Here is a 20,600-nt window from a genome sequence, read left to right on the forward strand (position 1 = left end):
ACACAGCTGGGGAACAGCTGATGTTATTGAACCCCAATAACAGAGGAGCAACTGTTGACTGTGCAGACAGCACTTCCAGTCAACAACTTGCGGTGTTGAGGCCCAGGGAAAGCAGGAGGAGCAGACTTTAATTTTTGCCGTACACACAGCTGGGGAACAGCTGGCGTTAATTAACCTCAATAACAGAGGAGCAACTGTGGACTGTTCAGACAGCACTTCCGGGCAACAACTGGCGGTGTTGAAGAACAGGTAAATCAGGAGGAGCAGACTTTCATTTTTGCCACAAACACAGCTGGGGAACAGCTGGCGTTACTGAACACCAATAACAGAGGAGCAACTGTTGACTGTGCAGACAGCACGTCCATTCAAGAACTGGCGGTGTTGAGGCCCAGGGAAAGCAGGAGGAGCAGACATTAGTTTTTGCTGTACACAACGCTGGGGAACAGCTGGCGTTACAGAACCCCAATAACACAGCAGCAAGTGTTGACTTTGGAGACAGCACTTCTGTGCTACAACTGGCGGTGTTGAAGCCCAGGGAAAGAATGAGTAGCAGACTTTAGTTATTGCCGCACACACATCTGGGGAACAGCTTGCGTTGCTGAACACCAATAACAGAGGAGCAACTGTTGACTGTGCAGACAGCACTTCCAGTCAACAACTGGCGGTGTTGAGGCCCAGGGAAAGCAGGAGGAGCAGACTTTAGTTTTTGCCGTACATACAGCTGGGGAACAGCTGGCGTTAATGAACCCCAATAACAGAGGAGCAACTGTGGACTGTTCAGACAGCACTTCCAGGCAACAACTGGCGGTGTTGAAGAACAGGTAGAACAGGAGGAGCAGACATTAATTTTTGCCGCAAACACAGCTGGGGAACAGCTGGCGTTACTGAACACCAATAACAGAGGAGCAACTGTTGACTGTGCAGACAGCCTTTCCAGGCAACAACTGGCGGTGTTGAGGCCCAGGGAAAGCAGGAGGAGCAGACTTTAGTTTTTGCCGCACACACAGCTAGGGAACAGCTGGCATTACTAAACCCCAATAACACGGCAGCAAGTGTTGACTGTGCAGACAGCACTTCTGGGCTACAACTGGCAGTTTTGAGGCCCAGGGAAAGCAGGAGGAGCAGACTTTAGTTTTTGCCGCAAACACAGCTGGGGAACAGCTGGCATTAATGAACCCCAATAACAGAGGAGCAACTGTTGACTGTGCAGACAGCACTTCGAGGCAACAACTAGCGGTGTTGAAGAACAGGTAAAGCAGGAGGAGCAGACTGTAGTTTTTGCCGCACACACAGCAGGGGAACAGCTGATGTTATTGAACCCCAATAACAGAGGAGCAACTGTTGACTGTGCAGACAGCAATTCCAGGCAACAACTGGCGATGTTGAGGCCCAGGAAAAGCAATAGGAGCAGACTTTACTTTTTGCCGCACACACAGCTGGGGAACAGCTGGCGTTACTGAACCCCAATAACACGGCAGCTAGTGTTGACTGTGCAGACAGCACTTCCAGGCTGCAACTGGCGGGGTTGGAGCCCAGGGAAAGCATGAGTAGCAGACTTTAGTTATTGCCACACACACAGCTGGGGAACAGCTTGCGTTACTGAACACCAATAACAGAGGAGCAACTGTTGACTGTGCAGACAGCACTTCCAGTCAACAACTGGCGGTGTTGAGGCCCAGGGAAAGCAGGAGGAGCAGACTTTAGTTTTTGCCGTACACACAGCTGGGGGACAGCTGGCATTAATGAACCTCAATAACAGAGGAACAACTGTTGACTGTGTAGACAGCACTTCCGGGCAACAACTGGCGCTGTTGAAGAACAGGTAAAACAGGAGGAGCAGACTTTAGTTTTTGCCGCAAACAGCTGGGGAACAGCTGGCATTACTGAACACCAATAACAGAGGAGCAACTCTTGACTGTGCAGACAGCACTTCTAGGCAACAACTGGCGGTGTTGAGGTCCAGGAAAAGTAGGAGGAGCAGACTTTAGTTTTTGTCGCGCACGCAGCTGGGGAACAGATGGCGTTACAGAACCCCAATAACACAGCAGCAAGTGTTGACTTTGGAGACAGCACTTCTGTGCTACAACTGGCGGTGTTGAAGCCCAGGGAAAGAATGAGTAGCAGACTTTAGTAATTGCCGCACACACATCTGGGGAACAGCTTGCGTTGCTGAATACCAATAATAGAGGAGCAACTGTTGACTATGCAGACAGCACTTCCGGGCAACAACTGGCGGTGTTGAAGCCCAGGGAAAGCAGGAGAAGCAGACTTTAGTTTTTGCCGCAAACACAGCTGGGGAACAGTTGGCAATAATGAACCCCAATAACAGAGGAACAACTGTTGACTGTGTAGACAGCACTTCCGGGCAACAACTGGCGCTGTTGAAGAACAGGTAAAACAGGAGGAGCAGACTTTAGTTTTTGCCGCAAACAGCTGGGGAACAGCTGGCATTACTGAACACCAATAACAGAGGAGCAACTCTTGACTGTGCAGACAGCACTTCTAGGCAACAACTGGCGGTGTTGAAGCCCAGGGAACGCAGGAGGAGCAGACTTTAGATTTTGCGGCACACAGAGCTGGGGAACAGCTGGCGTTAATGAACCCCAATAACAGAGGAGCAACTGTTGACTGTGCAGACAGCACTTACAGGCAACAACTGGTGGTGTTGAAGCAAAGGGAAAGCAGGAGGAGCAGACTTTAATTTTTGCCGCACACACAGCTGGGGAACAGCTGCCATTACTGAACACCAATAATAGAGGAGCAACTGTTGACTATGCAGACAGCACTTCCGGGCAACAACTGGCGGTGTTGAAGCCCAGGGAAAGCAGGAGAAGCAGACTTCAGTTTTTGCCGCAAACACAGCTGGGGAACAGTTGGCAATAATGAACCCCAATAACAGAGGAGCAACTGTACGCTGTGCAGACAGCACTTCCGGGCAACAACTGGCGGTGTTGAGGTCCTGGAAAAGCAGGAGGAGCAGACTTTAGTTTTTGCCGCGCACACAGCTGGGGAACAGATGGCGTTACAGAACCTCAATAACACAGTAGCAAGTGTTGACTGTGCAGACAGCACTTCTGTGCTACAACTGGCGGTGTTGAAGCCCAGGGAAAGCATGAGTAGCAGATTTTAGTTATTGCCGCACACACATCTGGGGAACAGCTTGCGTTGCTGAACACCAATAACAGAGGAGCAACTGTTGACTGTGCAGACAGCACTTCCAGTCAACAACTGGCGGTGTTGAGGCCTAGGGAAAGCAGGAGGAGCAGACTTTAGTTTTTGCCGTACACACAGCTGGGGAACAGCTGGCGTTAATGAACCCCAATAACAGAGGAGCAACTGTGGACTGTTCAGACAGCACTTCCGGGCAACAACTGGCGGTGTTGAAGAACAGGTAAAACAGGAGGTGCAGACTTTAATTTTTGCCGCAAACACAGCTGGGGAACAGCTGGCGGTACTGAACACCAATAACAGAGGAGCAACTGTTGACTGTGCAGACAGTCTTTCCAGGCAACAACTGGCGGTGTTGAGGCGAAGGGAAAGCAGGAGGAGCAGACTTTAGTTTTTGCCGCACACACATCTGGGGAACAGCTGGCGTTACTGAACCCCAATAACAGAGGAGCAACTGTTGACTGGGCAGACAGCACTTCGAGGCAAAAACTAGCGGTGTTGAAGAACAGGTAAAGCAGGAGGAGCAGACTTTACTTTTTGCTGCACACACAGTTGGGAACAGCTGGCGTTACTGAACCCCAAAACAGAGGAGCAACTGTTGACTGTGCAGACAGCACTTCCGAGCAACAACTGGCGGTGTTGAAGCCCAGTGAAAGCAGGAGGAGCAGACTTTAGTTTTTGCCACACACACAGCTGGGGAACAGCTGGCATTACTGAACCCCAATAACAGAGGAGCAACTGTTGACTGTGCAGACAGCACTTCTGGGCAACAACTGGCGGTGTTGAAGAACAGGTAAAGCAGGAGGAGCAAACTTTAGTTTTTGCCACACACACAGCTGGGGAACAGCTGATGTTATTGAACCCCAATAACAGAGGAGCAACTGTTGACTGTGCAGACAGCACTTCTGGTCAACAACTGGTGGTGTTGAAGAACAGCTAAAGCAGGAGGAGCAGAGTTTAGTTTTTGCTGCACACACAGCTGGGGAACAGCTGGCGTTACTGAACCTCAATAACAGAGGAGCAACTGTAGACTGTGCAGAAAGCACTTTCGGGCAACAACTGGCGGTGTTGAAGCCCAGGGAAAGCAGGAGGAGCAGAGTTTAGTTTTTGCCACACACACAGCAGGGTAACAGCTGGTGTTACTGAACCCCAATAACAGAGGAGCAACTGTTTACTGTGCAGACAGCATTTCCAGGCAACAACTGGTGGTGTTGAAGCCTAGGGATAGCAGGAGGAGCAGACTTTAGTTTTTGCTGCACACACAGCTGGGGAGCAGCAGGCGTTACTGAACCCCAATAACAGAGGAGCAACTGTTGACTGTGCAGACAGCAATTTTAGGCAAAAACTAGCGGTGTTGAGGCCCAGGAAAAGCAGGAGGAGCAGAGTTTAGTTTTTGCCGCACACACAGCTGGGGAACAGCTGACGTTACTGAACCCCAATAAGACGGCAGCAAGTGTTGACTGTGCATACAGCACTTCCAGGCTACAACTGGCTGTGTTGAAGCCCAGGGAAAGCAGGAGTAGCAGACTTTAGTTGTTGCCGCACACAGATCTGGGGAACAGCTGGCGTTACTAAACACCAATAACAGAGGAGCAACTGTTGACTGTGCAGACAGCACTTCCAGTCAACAACTGGCAGTGTTGAGGCCCAGGGAAAGCAGGAGGAGCAGAATTTAGTTCTTGCTGCACACACAGCTGGGGGACAGCTGGCGTTACTGAACACCAATAACAGAGGAGCAACTGTTGGCTGTCCAGACACCACTTCCGGGCAACAACTGGCGGTATTAAAGCTCAGGGAAAGCAGGAGTAGCAGACTTTAGTTTTTGCCGCACACACAGCTAGGGAACAGCTGGCGTTCCTAAACCCCAATAACACGGCAGCAAGTGTTGACTGTGCAGAGAGCACTTCTGGGCTGCAACTGGCGGTGTTGAAGCCAAGGGAAAGCAGGAGGAGCAGACTTTAGTTTTTGCCGCGCACACAGCTGGGGAACAGCTGGTGTTACTGAACCCCAATAACAGAGGAGCAACTGTTGAATGTGCAAACAACACTTCCGGGCAACAACTGGTGGTGTTGAAGCCCAGGGTAGCAGGAGTAGCAGACTTTAGTTTTTGCTGCACACACAGCTGGGGAGCACCTGGCGTTACTGAACCCCATTAACAGAGGAGCAACTGTTGACTGTGCAGACAGCACTTCCAGGCAACAACTGGCAGTGTTGAGGCCCAGGAAAAGCAGGGAGAGCAGACTTTAGTTTTTGCCGCACACACAGCTGGGGAACATCTGGCGTTACTGAACACCAATAACAGAAGAGCAACTGTTGACTGTGCAGACAGCACTTACAGGCAACAACTAGTGGTGCTGAAGAAAAGGGAAAGCAGGAGGAGAAAACTTTAGTTTTTGCCGCACACACAGCTCTGGAACAGCTGGCGTTACTGAACACCAATAACAGAGGAGCAAATGTTGACTGTGCAGACAGCACTTCCGGGCAACAACTGGCAGTGTTGAAGCCCAGTGAAAGCAGGAGGAGCAGACTTTAGTTTTTGCCACACACACACAGTTGGGGAACAGCTGGCATTACTGAACCCCAATAACAGAGGAGCAACTGTTGACTGTGCAGACAGCACTTCCGGGCAACAACTGGCGTTGTTGAAGAACAGGTAAAGCAGGAGGAGCAGACTTTAGTTTTTGCCACACACACAGCAGGGGAACAGCTGGCATTACTGAACCCCAATCACAGAGGAGCAACTGTTGAATGTGCAAACAGCACTTCCGGGCAACAACTGGTGGTGTTGAAGCCCAGTGAAAGCAGGAGTAGCTGACTTTAGTTTTTGCTGCACACACAGCTGGGGAGCAGCTGGCGTTACTGAACCCCATTAACAGAGGAGCAACTGTTGACTGTGCAGACAGCACTTCCAGGCAACAACTGGCGGTGTTGAGGCCCAGGAAAAGCAGGAGGAGCAGACTTTAGTTTTTGCCGCACACACAGCTGGGGAACAGCTGGCGTTACTGAACCCCAATAACACGGCAGCAAGTGTTGACTGTGCAGACAGCACTTCCAGGCAACAACTGGCGGTGTTGAGGCCCAGGGAAAGCAGGATGAGCAGTTTTTAGTTTTTGCCGCACACACAGCTGGGGAACAGCTGGCGTTACAGAACACCAATAACAGAGGAGCAACTGTTGACTGTGCAGACAGCCTTTCCAGGCAACAACTGGCGGTGTTGAGGCACAGGGAAAGCAGGAGGAGCAGAATTTAGTTCTTGCTGCACACACTGCTGGGGAAAAGCTGGCGTTACTCAACACCAATAACAGAGGAGCAACTGTTGACTGTGCAGACTGCACTTCCGGGCAACAACTGGCGTTGTTGAAGCCCAGGGAAAGCAGGAGGAGCAGACTTTAGTTTTTGCCGCACACACAGCTAGGGAACAGCTGGCGTTACTAAACCCCAATAACACGGCAGCAAGTGTTGACTGTGCAGACAGCACTTCTGGGCTGCAACTGGCAGGAGTAGCAGACTTTAGTTGTTGCCGCACACACAGCTGGGGAACAGCTGGCGTTACTGAACACCAATAACAGAGGAGCAACTGTTGACTGTGCAGATAGCACTTCCAGTCAACAACTGGCGGTGTTGAGGCCCAGGGAAAGAAAGAGTAGCAGACTTTAGTTTTTGCCATACACACAGCTGGGGAACAGCTGGCGTTAATGAACCCCAATAACAGAGGAGCAACTGTTGACTGTACAGACCGCACTTCCAGTCATCAACTGGCGGTGTTGAGGCCCAGGGAAAGCAGGAGGAGCAGACTTTAGTTTTTGCTGTACACAAAGCTGGGGAGTAGCTGGCGTCAATGAACCCCAATAACAGAGGAGCAACTGTTGAATGTGCATACAGCACTTCCAGGCAACAACTGGCGGTGTTGAAGCCCAGGGAAAGCAGGAGGAGCAGAATTTAGTTCTTGCTGCACACACAGCTGGGGGACAGCTGGCATTAATGAACCTCAATAACAGAGGAACAACTGTTGACTGTGTAGACAGCACTTCCGGGCAACAACTGGCGCTGTTGAAGAACAGGTAAAACAGGAGGAGCAGACTTTTATTTTTGCCGCAAACAGCTGGGGAACAGCTGGCATTACTGAACACCAATAACAGAGGAGCAACTCTTGACTGTGCAGACAGCACTTCCAGGCAACAACTGGCGGTGTTGAAGCCCAGGGAAAGCAGGAGGAGCAGACATTAGATTTTGCGGCACACAGAGCTGGGGAACAGCTGGCGTTAATGAACCCCAATAACAGAGGAGCAACTGTTGACTGTGCAGACAGCACTTACAGGCAACAACTGGTGGTGTTGAAGCAAAGGGAAAGCAGGAGGAGCAGACTTTAATTTTTGCTGCACACACAGCTGGGGAACAGCTGCCATTACTGAACACCAATAATAGAGGAGCAACTGTTGACTATGCAGACAGCACTTCCGGGCAACAACTGGCGGTGTTGAAGCCCAGGGAAAGCAGGAGAAGCAGACTTTAGTTTTTGCCGCAAACACAGCTGGGGAACAGTTGGCAATAAAGAACCCCAATAACAGAGGAGCAACTGTTTACTGTGCAGACAGCACTTCCGGGCAACAACTGGCGGTGTTGAGGTCCTGGAAAAGCAGGAGGAGCAGACTTTAGTTTTTGCCGCGCACACAGCTGGGGAACAGATGGCGTTACAGAACCCCAATTACACAGTAGCAAGTGTTGACTGTGCAGACAGCACTTCTGTGCTACAACTGGCGGTGTTGAAGCCCAGGGAAAGCATGAGTAGCAGACTTTAGTTATTGCCGCACACACATCTGGGGAACAGCTTGCGTTGCTGAACACCAATAACAGAGGAGCAACTGTTGACTGTGCAGACAGCACTTCCAGTCAACAACTGGCGGTGTTGAGGCCTAGGGAAAGCAGGAGGAGCAGACTTTAGTTTTTGCCGTACACACAGCTGGGGAACAGCTGGCGTTAATGAACCCCAATAACAGAGGAGCAACTGTGGACTGTTCAGACAGCACTTCCGGGCAACAACTGGCGGTGTTGAAGAACAGGTAAAACAGGAGGTGCAGACTTTAATTTTTGCCGCAAACACAGCTGGGGAACAGCTGGCGGTACTGAACACCAATAACAGAGGAGCAACTGTTGACTGTGCAGACAGTCTTTCCAGGCAACAACTGGCGGTGTTGAGGCGAAGGGAAAGCAGGAGGAGCAGACTTTAGTTTTTGCCGCACACACAGCTGGGGAACAGCTGGCGTTACTGAACCCCAATAACAGAGGAGCAACTGTTGACTGGGCAGACAGCACTTCGAGGCAAAAACTAGCGGTGTTGAAGAACAGGTAAAGCAGGAGGAGCAGACTTTACTTTTTGCTGCACACACAGTTGGGAACAGCTGGCGTTACTGAACCCCAAAACAGAGGAGCAACTGTTGACTGTGCAGACAGCACTTCCGAGCAACAACTGGCGGTGATGAAGCCCAGTGAAAGCAGGAGGAGCAGACTTTAGTTTTTGCCACACACACAGCTGGGGAACAGCTGGCATTACTGAACCCCAATAACAGAGGAGCAACTGTTGACTGTGCAGACAGCACTTCTGGGCAACAATTGGCAGTGTTGAAGAACAGGTAAAGCAGGAGGAGCAGACTTTAGTTTTTGCCACACACACAGCTGGGGAACAGCTGATGTTATTGAACCCCAATAACAGAGGAGCAACTGTTGACTGTGCAGACAGCACTTCTGGTCAACAACTGGTGGTGTTGAAGAACAGCTAAAGCAGGAGGAGCAGAGTTTAGTTTTTGCTGCACACACAGCTGGGGAACAGCTGGCGTTACTGAACCTCAATAACAGAGGAGCAACTGTAGACTGTGCAGAAAGCACTTTCGGGCAACAACTGGCGGTGTTGAAGCCCAGGGAAAGCAGGAGGAGCAGAGTTTAGTTTTTGCCACACACACAGCAGGGTAACAGCTGGTGTTACTGAACCCCAATAACAGAGGAGCAACTGTTTACTGTGCAGACAGCATTTCCAGGCAACAACTGGTGGTGTTGAAGCCTAGGGATAGCAGGAGGAGCAGACTTTAGTTTTTGCTGCACACACAGCTGGGGAGCAGCAGGCGTTACTGAACCCCAATAACAGAGGAGCAACTGTTGACTGTGCAGACAGCAATTTTAGGCAAAAACTAGCGGTGTTGAGGCCCAGGAAAAGCAGGAGGAGCAGAGTTTAGTTTTTGCCGCACACACAGCTGGGGAACAGCTGACGTTACTGAACCCCAATAAGACGGCAGCAAGTGTTGACTGTGCATACAGCACTTCCAGGCTACAACTGGCTGTGTTGAAGCCCAGGGAAAGCAGGAGTAGCAGACTTTAGTTGTTGCCGCACACAGATCTGGGGAACAGCTGGCGTTACTAAACACCAATAACAGAGGAGCAACTGTTGACTGTGCAGACAGCACTTCCAGTCAACAACTGGCAGTGTTGAGGCCCAGGGAAAGCAGGAGGAGCAGAATTTAGTTCTTGCTGCACACACAGCTGGGGGACAGCTGGCGTTACTGAACACCAATAACAGAGGAGCAACTGTTGGCTGTCCAGACACCACTTCCGGGCAACAACTGGCGGTATTAAAGCTCAGGGAAAGCAGGAGGAGCAGACTTTAGTTTTTGCCGCACACACAGCTAGGGAACAGCTGGCGTTCCTAAACCCCAATAACACGGCAGCAAGTGTTGACTGTGCAGAGAGCACTTCTGGGCTGCAACTGGCGGTGTTGAAGCCAAGGGAAAGCAGGAGGAGCAGACTTTAGTTTTTGCCGCGCACACAGCTGGGGAACAGCTGGTGTTACTGAACCCCAATAACAGAGGAGCAACTGTTGAATGTGCAAACAACACTTCCGGGCAACAACTGGTGGTGTTGAAGCCCAGGGTAGCAGGAGTAGCAGACTTTAGTTTTTGCTGCACACACAGCTGGGGAGCACCTGGCGTTACTGAACCCCATTAACAGAGGAGCAACTGTTGACTGTGCAGACAGCACTTCCAGGCAACAACTGGCAGTGTTGAGGCCCAGGAAAAGCAGGAGGAGCAGACTTTAGTTTTTGCCGCACACACAGCTGGGGAACAGCTGGCGTTACTGAACCCCAATAACAGAGGAGCAACTGTTGACTGGGCAGACAGCACTTCGAGGCAAAAACTAGCGGTGTTGAAGAACAGGTAAAGCAGGAGGAGCAGACTTTACTTTTTGCTGCACACACAGTTGGGAACAGCTGGCGTTACTGAACCCCAAAACAGAGGAGCAACTGTTGACTGTGCAGACAGCACTTCCGAGCAACAACTGGCGGTGTTGAAGCCCAGTGAAAGCAGGAGGAGCAGACTTTAGTTTTTGCCACACACACAGCTGGGGAACAGCTGGCATTACTGAACCCCAATAACAGAGGAGCAACTGTTGACTGTGCAGACAGCACTTCTGGGCAACAACTGGCGGTGTTGAAGAACAGGTAAAGCAGGAGGAGCAGACTTTAGTTTTTGCCACACACACAGCTGGGGAACAGCTGATGTTATTGAACCCCAATAACAGAGGAGCAACTGTTGACTGTGCAGACAGCACTTCTGGTCAACAACTGGTGGTGTTGAAGAACAGCTAAAGCAGGAGGAGCAGAGTTTAGTTTTTGCTGCACACACAGCTGGGGAACAGCTGGCGTTACTGAACCTCAATAACAGAGGAGCAACTGTAGACTGTGCAGAAAGCACTTTCGGGCAACAACTGGCGGTGTTGAAGCCCAGGGAAAGCAGGAGGAGCAGACTTTAGTTTTTGCCACACACACAGCAGGGTAACAGCTGGTGTTACTGAACCCCAATAACAGAGGAGCAACTGTTTACTGTGCAGACAGCATTTCCAGGCAACAACTGGTGGTGTTGAAGCCTAGGGATAGCAGGAGGAGCAGACTTTAGTTTTTGCTGCACACACAGCTGGGGAGCAGCAGGCGTTACTGAACCCCAATAACAGAGGAGCAACTGTTGACTGTGCAGACAGCAATTTTAGGCAAAAACTAGCGGTGTTGAGGCCCAGGAAAAGCAGGAGGAGCAGAGTTTAGTTTTTGCCGCACACACAGCTGGGGAACAGCTGACGTTACTGAACCCCAATAAGACGGCAGCAAGTGTTGACTGTGCATACAGCACTTCCAGGCTACAACTGGCTGTGTTGAAGCCCAGGGAAAGCAGGAGTAGCAGACTTTAGTTGTTGCCGCACACAGATCTGGGGAACAGCTGGCGTTACTAAACACCAATAACAGAGGAGCAACTGTTGACTGTGCAGACAGCACTTCCAGTCAACAACTGGCAGTGTTGAGGCCCAGGGAAAGCAGGAGGAGCAGAATTTAGTTCTTGCTGCACACACAGCTGGGGGACAGCTGGCGTTACTGAACACCAATAACAGAGGAGCAACTGTTGGCTGTCCAGACACCACTTCCGGGCAACAACTGGCGGTATTAAAGCTCAGGGAAAGCAGGAGGAGCAGACTTTAGTTTTTGCCGCACACACAGCTAGGGAACAGCTGGCGTTCCTAAACCCCAATAACACGGCAGCAAGTGTTGACTGTGCAGAGAGCACTTCTGGGCTGCAACTGGCGGTGTTGAAGCCAAGGGAAAGCAGGAGGAGCAGACTTTAGTTTTTGCCGCGCACACAGCTGGGGAACAGCTGGTGTTACTGAACCCCAATAACAGAGGAGCAACTGTTGAATGTGCAAACAACACTTCCGGGCAACAACTGGTGGTGTTGAAGCCCAGGGTAGCAGGAGTAGCAGACTTTAGTTTTTGCTGCACACACAGCTGGGGAGCACCTGGCGTTACTGAACCCCATTAACAGAGGAGCAACTGTTGACTGTGCAGACAGCACTTCCAGGCAACAACTGGCAGTGTTGAGGCCCAGGAAAAGCAGGGAAAGCAGACTTTAGTTTTTGCCGCACACACAGCTGGGGAACATCTGGCGTTACTGAACACCAATAACAGAGGAGCAAATGTTGACTGTGCAGACAGCACTTCCGGGCAACAACTGGCAGTGTTGAAGCCCAGTGAAAGCAGGAGGAGCAGACTTTAGTTTTTGCCACACACACACAGTTGGGGAACAGCTGGCATTACTGAACCCCAATTACAGAGGAGCAACTGTTGACTGTGCAGACAGCACTTCCGGGCAACAACTGGCGTTGTTGAAGAACAGGTAAAGCAGGAGGAGCAGACTTTAGTTTTTGCCACACACACAGCAGGGGAACAGCTGGCATTACTGAACCCCAATCACAGAGGAGCAACTGTTGAATGTGCAAACAGCACTTCCGGGCAACAACTGGTGGTGTTGAAGCCCAGTGAAAGCAGGAGTAGCTGACTTTAGTTTTTGCTGCACACACAGCTGGGGAGCAGCTGGCGTTACTGAACCCCATTAACAGAGGAGCAACTGTTGACTGTGCAGACAGCACTTCCAGGCAACAACTGGCGGTGTTGAGGCCCAGGAAAAGCAGGAGGAGCAGACTTTAGTTTTTGCCGCACACACAGCTGGGGAACAGCTGGCGTTACTGAACCCCAATAACACGGCAGCAAGTGTTGACTGTGCAGACAGCACTTCCAGGCTACAACTGGTGGTGTTGAAGCCCAGGGAAAGCAGGATGAGCAGTTTTTAGTTTTTGCCGCACACACAGCTGGGGAACAGCTGGCGTTACAGAACACCAATAACAGAGGAGCAACTGTTGACTGTGCAGACAGCCTTTCCAGGCAACAACTGGCGGTGTTGAGGCACAGGGAAAGCAGGAGGAGCAGAATTTAGTTCTTGCTGCACACACTGCTGGGGAAAAGCTGGCGTTACTCAACACCAATAACAGAGGAGCAACTGTTGACTGTGCAGACTGCACTTCCGGGCAACAACTGGCGTTGTTGAAGCCCAGGGAAAGCAGGAGGAGCAGACTTTAGTTTTTGCCGCACACACAGCTAGGGAACAGCTGGCGTTACTAAACCCCAATAACACGGCAGCAAGTGTTGACTGTGCAGACAGCACTTCTGGGCTGCAACTGGCAGGAGTAGCAGACTTTAGTTTTTGCCGCACACACAGCTGGGGAACAGCTGGCGTTACTAAACACCAATAACAGAGGAGCAACTGTTGACTGTGCAGATAGCACTTTCAGTCAACAACTGGCGGTGTTGAGGCCCAGGGAAAGAAAGAGTAGCAGACTTTAGTTTTTGCCATACACACAGCTGGGGAACAGCTGGCGTTAATGAACCCCAATAACAGAGGAGCAACTGTTGACTGTACAGACCGCACTTCCAGTCATCAACTGGCGGTGTTGAGGCCCAGGGAAAGCAGGAGGAGCAGACTTTAGTTTTTGCTGTACACAAAGCTGGGGAGTAGCTGGCGTCAATGAACCCCAATAACAGAGGAGCAACTGTTGAATGTGCATACAGCACTTCCAGGCAACAACTGGCGGTGTTGAAGCCCAGGGAAAGCAGGAGGAGCAGAATTTAGTTCTTGCTGCACACACAGCTGGGGGACAGCTGGCATTAATGAACCTCAATAACAGAGGAACAACTGTTGACTGTGTAGACAGCACTTCCGGGCAACAACTGGCGCTGTTGAAGAACAGGTAAAACAGGAGGAGCAGACTTTAATTTTTGCCGCAAACAGCTGGGGAACAGCTGGCATTACTGAACACCAATAACAGAGGAGCAACTCTTGACTGTGCAGACAGCACTTCCAGGCAACAACTGGCGGTGTTGAATCCCAGGGAAAGCAGGAGGAGCAGACATTAGATTTTGCGGCACACAGAGCTGGGGAACAGCTGGCGTTAATGAACCCCAATAACAGAGGAGCAACTGTTGACTGTGCAGACAGCACTTACAGGCAACAACTGGTGGTGTTGAAGCAAAGGGAAAGCAGGAGGAGCAGACTTTAATTTTTGCCGCACACACAGCTGGGGAACAGCTGCCATTACTGAACACCAATAATAGAGGAGCAACTGTTGACTGTGCAGACAGCACTTACAGGCAACAACTGGCGGTGTTGAAGCCCAGGGAAAGCAGGAGAAGCAGACTTTAGTTTTTGCCGCAAACACAGCTGGGGAACAGTTGGCAATAATGAACCCCAATAACAGAGGAGCAACTGTTTACTGTGCAGACAGCACTTCCGGGCAACAACTGGCGGTGTTGAGGTCCTGGAAAAGCAGGAGGAGCAGACTTTAGTTTTTGCCGCGCACACAGCTGGGGAACAGATGGCGTTACAGAACCCCAATAACACAGTAGCAAGTGTTGACTGTGCAGACAGCACTTCTGTGCTACAACTGGCGGTGTTGAAGCCCAGGGAAAGCATGAGTAGCAGACTTTAGTTATTGCCGCACACACATCTGGGGAACAGCTTGCGTTGCTGAACACCAATAACAGAGGAGCAACTGTTGACTGTGCAGACAGCACTTCCAGTCAACAACTGGCGGTGTTGAGGCCTAGGGAAAGCAGGAGGAGCAGACTTTAGTTTTTGCCGTACACACAGCTGGGGAACAGCTGGCGTTAATGAACCCCAATAACAGAGGAGCAACTGTGGACTGTTCAGACAGCACTTCCGGGCAACAACTGGCGGTGTTGAAGAACAGGTAAAACAGGAGGTGCAGACTTTAATTTTTGCCGCAAACACAGCTGGGGAACAGCTGGCGGTACTGAACACCAATAACAGAGGAGCAACTGTTGACTGTGCAGACAGTCTTTCCAGGCAACAACTGGCGGTGTTGAGGCGAAGGGAAAGCAGGAGGAGCAGACTTTAGTTTTTGCCGCACACACAGCTGGGGAACAGCTGGCGTTACTGAACCCCAATAACAGAGGAGCAACTGTTGACTGGGCAGACAGCACTTCGAGGCAAAAACTAGCGGTGTTGAAGAACAGGTAAAGCAGGAGGAGCAGACTTTACTTTTTGCTGCACACACAGTTGGGAACAGCTGGCGTTACTGAACCCCAAAACAGAGGAGCAACTGTTGACTGTGCAGACAGCACTTCTGGTCAACAACTGGTGGTGTTGAAGAACAGTTAAAGCAGGAGGAGCAGAGTTTAGTTTTTGCTGCACACACAGCTGGGGAACAGCTGGCGTTACTGAACCTCAATAACAGAGGAGCAACTGTAGACTGTGCAGAAAGCACTTTCGGGCAACAACTGGCGGTGTTGAAGCCCAGGGAAAGCAGGAGGAGCAGACTTTAGTTTTTGCCACACACACAGCAGGGTAACAGCTGGTGTTACTGAACCCCAATAACAGAGGAGCAACTGTTTACTGTGCAGACAGCATTTCCAGGCAACAACTGGTGGTGTTGAAGCCTAGGGATAGCAGGAGGAGCAGACTTTAGTTTTTGCTGCACACACAGCTGGGGAGCAGCAGGCGTTACTGAACCCCAATAACAGAGGAGCAACTGTTGACTGTGCAGACAGCAATTTTAGGCAAAAACTAGCGGTGTTGAGGCCCAGGAAAAGCAGGAGGAGCAGAGTTTAGTTTTTGCCGCACACACAGCTGGGGAACAGCTGACGTTACTGAACCCTAATAAGACGGCAGCAAGTGTTGACTGTGCATACAGCACTTCCAGGCTACAACTGGCTGTGTTGAAGCCCAGGGAAAGCAGGAGTAGCAGACTTTAGTTGTTGCCGCACACAGATCTGGGGAACAGCTGGCGTTACTAAACACCAATAACAGAGGAGCAACTGTTGACTGTGCAGACAGCACTTCCAGTCAACAACTGGCAGTGTTGAGGCCCAGGGAAAGCAGGAGGAGCAGAATTTAGTTCTTGCTGCACACACAGCTGGGGGACAGCTGGCGTTACTGAACACCAATAACAGAGGAGCAACTGTTGGCTGTCCAGACACCACTTCCGGGCAACAACTGGCGGTATTAAAGCTCAGGGAAAGCAGGAGGAGCAGACTTTAGTTTTTGCCGCACACACAGCTAGGGAACAGCTGGCGTTCCTAAACCCCAATAACACGGCAGCAAGTGTTGACTGTGCAGAGAGCACTTCTGGGCTGCAACTGGCGGTGTTGAAGCCAAGGGAAAGCAGGAGGAGCAGACTTTAGTTTTTGCCGCGCACACAGCTGGGGAACAGCTGGTGTTACTGAACCCCAATAACAGAGGAGCAACTGTTGAATGTGCAAACAACACTTCCGGGCAACAACTGGTGGTGTTGAAGCCCAGGGTAGCAGGAGTAGCAGACTTTAGTTTTTGCTGCACACACAGCTGGGGAGCACCTGGCGTTACTGAACCCCATTAACAGAGGAGCAACTGTTGACTGTGCAGACAGCACTTCCAGGCAACAACTGGCAGTGTTGAGGCCCAGGAAAAGCAGGGAGAGCAGACTTTAGTTTTTGCCGCACACACAGCTGGGGAACATCTGGCGTTACTGAACACCAATAACAGAGGAGCAAATGTTGACTGTGCAGACAGCACTTCCGGGCAACAACTGGCAGTGTTGAAGCCCAGTGAAAGCAGGAGGAGCAGACTTTAGTTTTTGCCACACACACACAGTTGGGGAACAGCTGGCATTACTAAACCCCAATAACAGAGGAGCAACTGTTGACTGTGCAGACAGCACTTCCGGGCAACAACTGGCGTTGTTGAAGAACAGGTAAAGCAGGAGGAGCAGACTTTAGTTTTTGCCACACACACAGCAGGGGAACAGCTGGCATTACTGAACCCCAATCACAGAGGAGCAACTGTTGAATGTGCAAACAGCACTTCCGGGCAACAACTGGTGGTGTTGAAGCCCAGTGAAAGCAGGAGTAGCTGACTTTAGTTTTTGCTGCACACACAGCTGGGGAGCAGCTGGCGTTACTGAACCCCATTAACAGAGGAGCAACTGTTGACTGTGCAGACAGCACTTCCAGGCTACAACTGGTGGTGTTGAAGCCCAGGGAAAGCAGGATGAGCAGTTTTTAGTTTTTGCCGCACACACAGCTGGGGAACAGCTGGCGTTACAGAACACCAATAACAGAGGAGCAACTGTTGACTGTGCAGACAGCCTTTCCAGGCAACAACTGGCGGTGTTGAGGCACAGGGAAAGCAGGAGGAGCAGAATTTAGTTCTTGCTGCACACACTGCTGGGGAAAAGCTGGCGTTACTCAACACCAATAACAGAGGAGCAACTGTTGACTGTGCAGACTGCACTTCCGGGCAACAACTGGCGTTGTTGAAGCCCAGGGAAAGCAGGAGGAGCAGACTTTAGTTTTTGCCGCACACACAGCTAGGGAACAGCTGGCGTTACTAAACCCCAATAACACGGCAGCAAGTGTTGACTGTGCAGACAGCACTTCTGGGCTGCAACTGGCAGGAGTAGCAGACTTTAGTTGTTGCCGCACACACAGCTGGGGAACAGCTGGCGTTACTGAACACCAATAAAAGAGGAGCAACTGTTGACTGTGCAGATAGCACTTTCAGTCAACAACTGGCGGTGTTGAGGCCCAGGGAAAGAAAGAGTAGCAGACTTTAGTTTTTGCCATACACACAGCTGGGGAACAGCTGGCGTTAATGAACCCCAATAACAGAGGAGCAACTGTTGACTGTACAGACCGCACTTCCAGTCATCAACTGGCGGTGTTGAGGCCCAGGGAAAGCAGGAGGAGCAGACTTTAGTTTTTGCTGTACACAAAGCTGGGGAGTAGCTGGCGTCAATGAACCCCAATAACAGAGGAGCAACTGTTGAATGTGCATACAGCACTTCCAGGCAACAACTGGCGGTGTTGAAGCCCAGGGAAAGCAGGAGGAGCAGAATTTAGTTCTTGCTGCACACACAGCTGGGGGACAGCTGGCATTAATGAACCTCAATAACAGAGGAACAACTGTTGACTGTGTAGACAGCACTTCCGGGCAACAACTGGCGCTGTTGAAGAACAGGTAAAACAGGAGGAGCAGACTTTAATTTTTGCCGCAAACAGCTGGGGAACAGCTGGCATTACTGAACACCAATAACAGAGGAGCAACTCTTGACTGTGCAGACAGCACTTCCAGGCAACAACTGGCGGTGTTGAAGCCCAGGGAAAGCAGGAGGAGCAGACATTAGATTTTGCGGCACACAGATCTGGGGAACAGCTGGCGTTAATGAACCCCAATAACAGAGGAGCAACTGTTGACTGTGCAGACAGCACTTACAGGCAACAACTGGTGGTGTTGAAGCAAAGGGAAAGCAGGAGGAGCAGACTTTAATTTTTGCCGCACACACAGCTGGGGAACAGCTGCCATTACTGAACACCAATAATAGAGGAGCAACTGTTGACTATGCAGACAGCACTTCCGGGCAACAACTGGCGGTGTTGAAGCCCAGGGAAAGCAGGAGAAGCAGACTTTAGTTTTTGCCGCAAACACAGCTGGGGAACAGTTGGCAATAATGAACCCCAATAACAGAGGAGCAACTGTTTACTGTGCAGACAGCACTTCCGGGCAACAACTGGCGGTGTTGAGGTCCTGGAAAAGCAGGAGGAGCAGACTTTAGTTTTTGCCGCGCACACAGCTGGGGAACAGATGGCGTTACAGAACCCCAATAACACAGTAGCAAGTGTTGACTGTGCAGACAGCACTTCTGTGCTACAACTGGCGGTGTTGAAGCCCAGGGAAAGCATAAGTAGCAGACTTTAGTTATTGCCGCACACACATCTGGGGAACAGCTTGCGTTGCTGAACACCAATAACAGAGGAGCAACTGTTGACTGTGCAGACAGCACTTCCAGTCAACAACTGGCGGTGTTGAGGCCTAGGGAAAGCAGGAGGAGCAGACTTTAGTTTTTGCCGTACACACAGCTGGGGAACAGCTGGCGTTAATGAACCCCAATAACAGAGGAGCAACTGTGGACTGTTCAGACAGCACTTCCGGGCAACAACTGGCGGTGTTGAAGAACAGGTAAAACAGGAGGTGCAGACTTTAATTTTTGCCGCAAACACAGCTGGGGAACAGCTGGCGGTACTGAACACCAATAACAGAGGAGCAACTGTTGACTGTGCAGACAGTCTTTCCAGGCAACAACTGGCGGTGTTGAGGCGAAGGGAAAGCAGGAGGAGCAGACTTTAGTTTTTGCCGCACACACAGCTGGGGAACAGCTGGCGTTACTGAACCCCAATAACAGAGGAGCAACTGTTGACTGGGCAGACAGCACTTCGAGGCAAAAACTAGCGGTGTTGAAGAACAGGTAAAGCAGGAGGAGCAGACTTTACTTTTTGCTGCACACACAGTTGGGAACAGCTGGCGTTACTGAACCCCAAAACAGAGGAGCAACTGTTGACTGTGCAGACAGCACTTCCGAGCAACAACTGGCGGTGTTGAAGCCCAGTGAAAGCAGGAGGAGCAGACTTTAGTTTTTGCCACACACACAGCTGGGGAACAGCTGGCATTACTGAACCCCAATAACAGAGGAGCAACTGTTGACTGTGCAGACAGCACTTCTGGGCAACAATTGGCAGTGTTGAAGAACAGGTAAAGCAGGAGGAGCAGACTTTAGTTTTTGCCACACACACAGCTGGGGAACAGCTGATGTTATTGAACCCCAATAACAGAGGAGCAACTGTTGACTGTGCAGACAGCACTTCTGGTCAACAACTGGTGGTGTTGAAGAACAGCTAAAGCAGGAGGAGCAGAGTTTAGTTTTTGCTGCACACACAGCTGGGGAACAGCTGGCGTTACTGAACCTCAATAACAGAGGAGCAACTGTAGACTGTGCAGAAAGCACTTTCGGGCAACAACTGGCGGTGTTGAAGCCCAGGGAAAGCAGGAGGAGCAGAGTTTAGTTTTTGCCACACACACAGCAGGGTAACAGCTGGTGTTACTGAACCCCAATAACAGAGGAGCAACTGTTTACTGTGCAGACAGCATTTCCAGGCAACAACTGGTGGTGTTGAAGCCTAGGGATAGCAGGAGGAGCAGACTTTAGTTTTTGCTGCACACACAGCTGGGGAGCAGCAGGCGTTACTGAACCCCAATAACAGAGGAGCAACTGTTGACTGTGCAGACAGCAATTTTAGGCAAAAACTAGCGGTGTTGAGGCCCAGGAAAAGCAGGAGGAGCAGAGTTTAGTTTTTGCCGCACACACAGCTGGGGAACAGCTGACGTTACTGAACCCCAATAAGACGGCAGCAAGTGTTGACTGTGCATACAGCACTTCCAGGCTACAACTGGCTGTGTTGAAGCCCAGGGAAAGCAGGAGTAGCAGACTTTAGTTGTTGCCGCACACAGATCTGGGGAACAGCTGGCGTTACTAAACACCAATAACAGAGGAGCAACTGTTGACTGTGCAGACAGCACTTCCAGTCAACAACTGGCAGTGTTGAGGCCCAGGGAAAGCAGGAGGAGCAGAATTTAGTTCTTGCTGCACACACAGCTGGGGGACAGCTGGCGTTACTGAACACCAATAACAGAGGAGCAACTGTTGGCTGTCCAGACACCACTTCCGGGCAACAACTGGCG

Source organism: Ranitomeya imitator, chromosome 5, assembly GCF_032444005.1.
Source record: "Ranitomeya imitator isolate aRanImi1 chromosome 5, aRanImi1.pri, whole genome shotgun sequence".
NCBI lineage: Eukaryota > Metazoa > Chordata > Amphibia > Anura > Dendrobatidae > Ranitomeya > Ranitomeya imitator.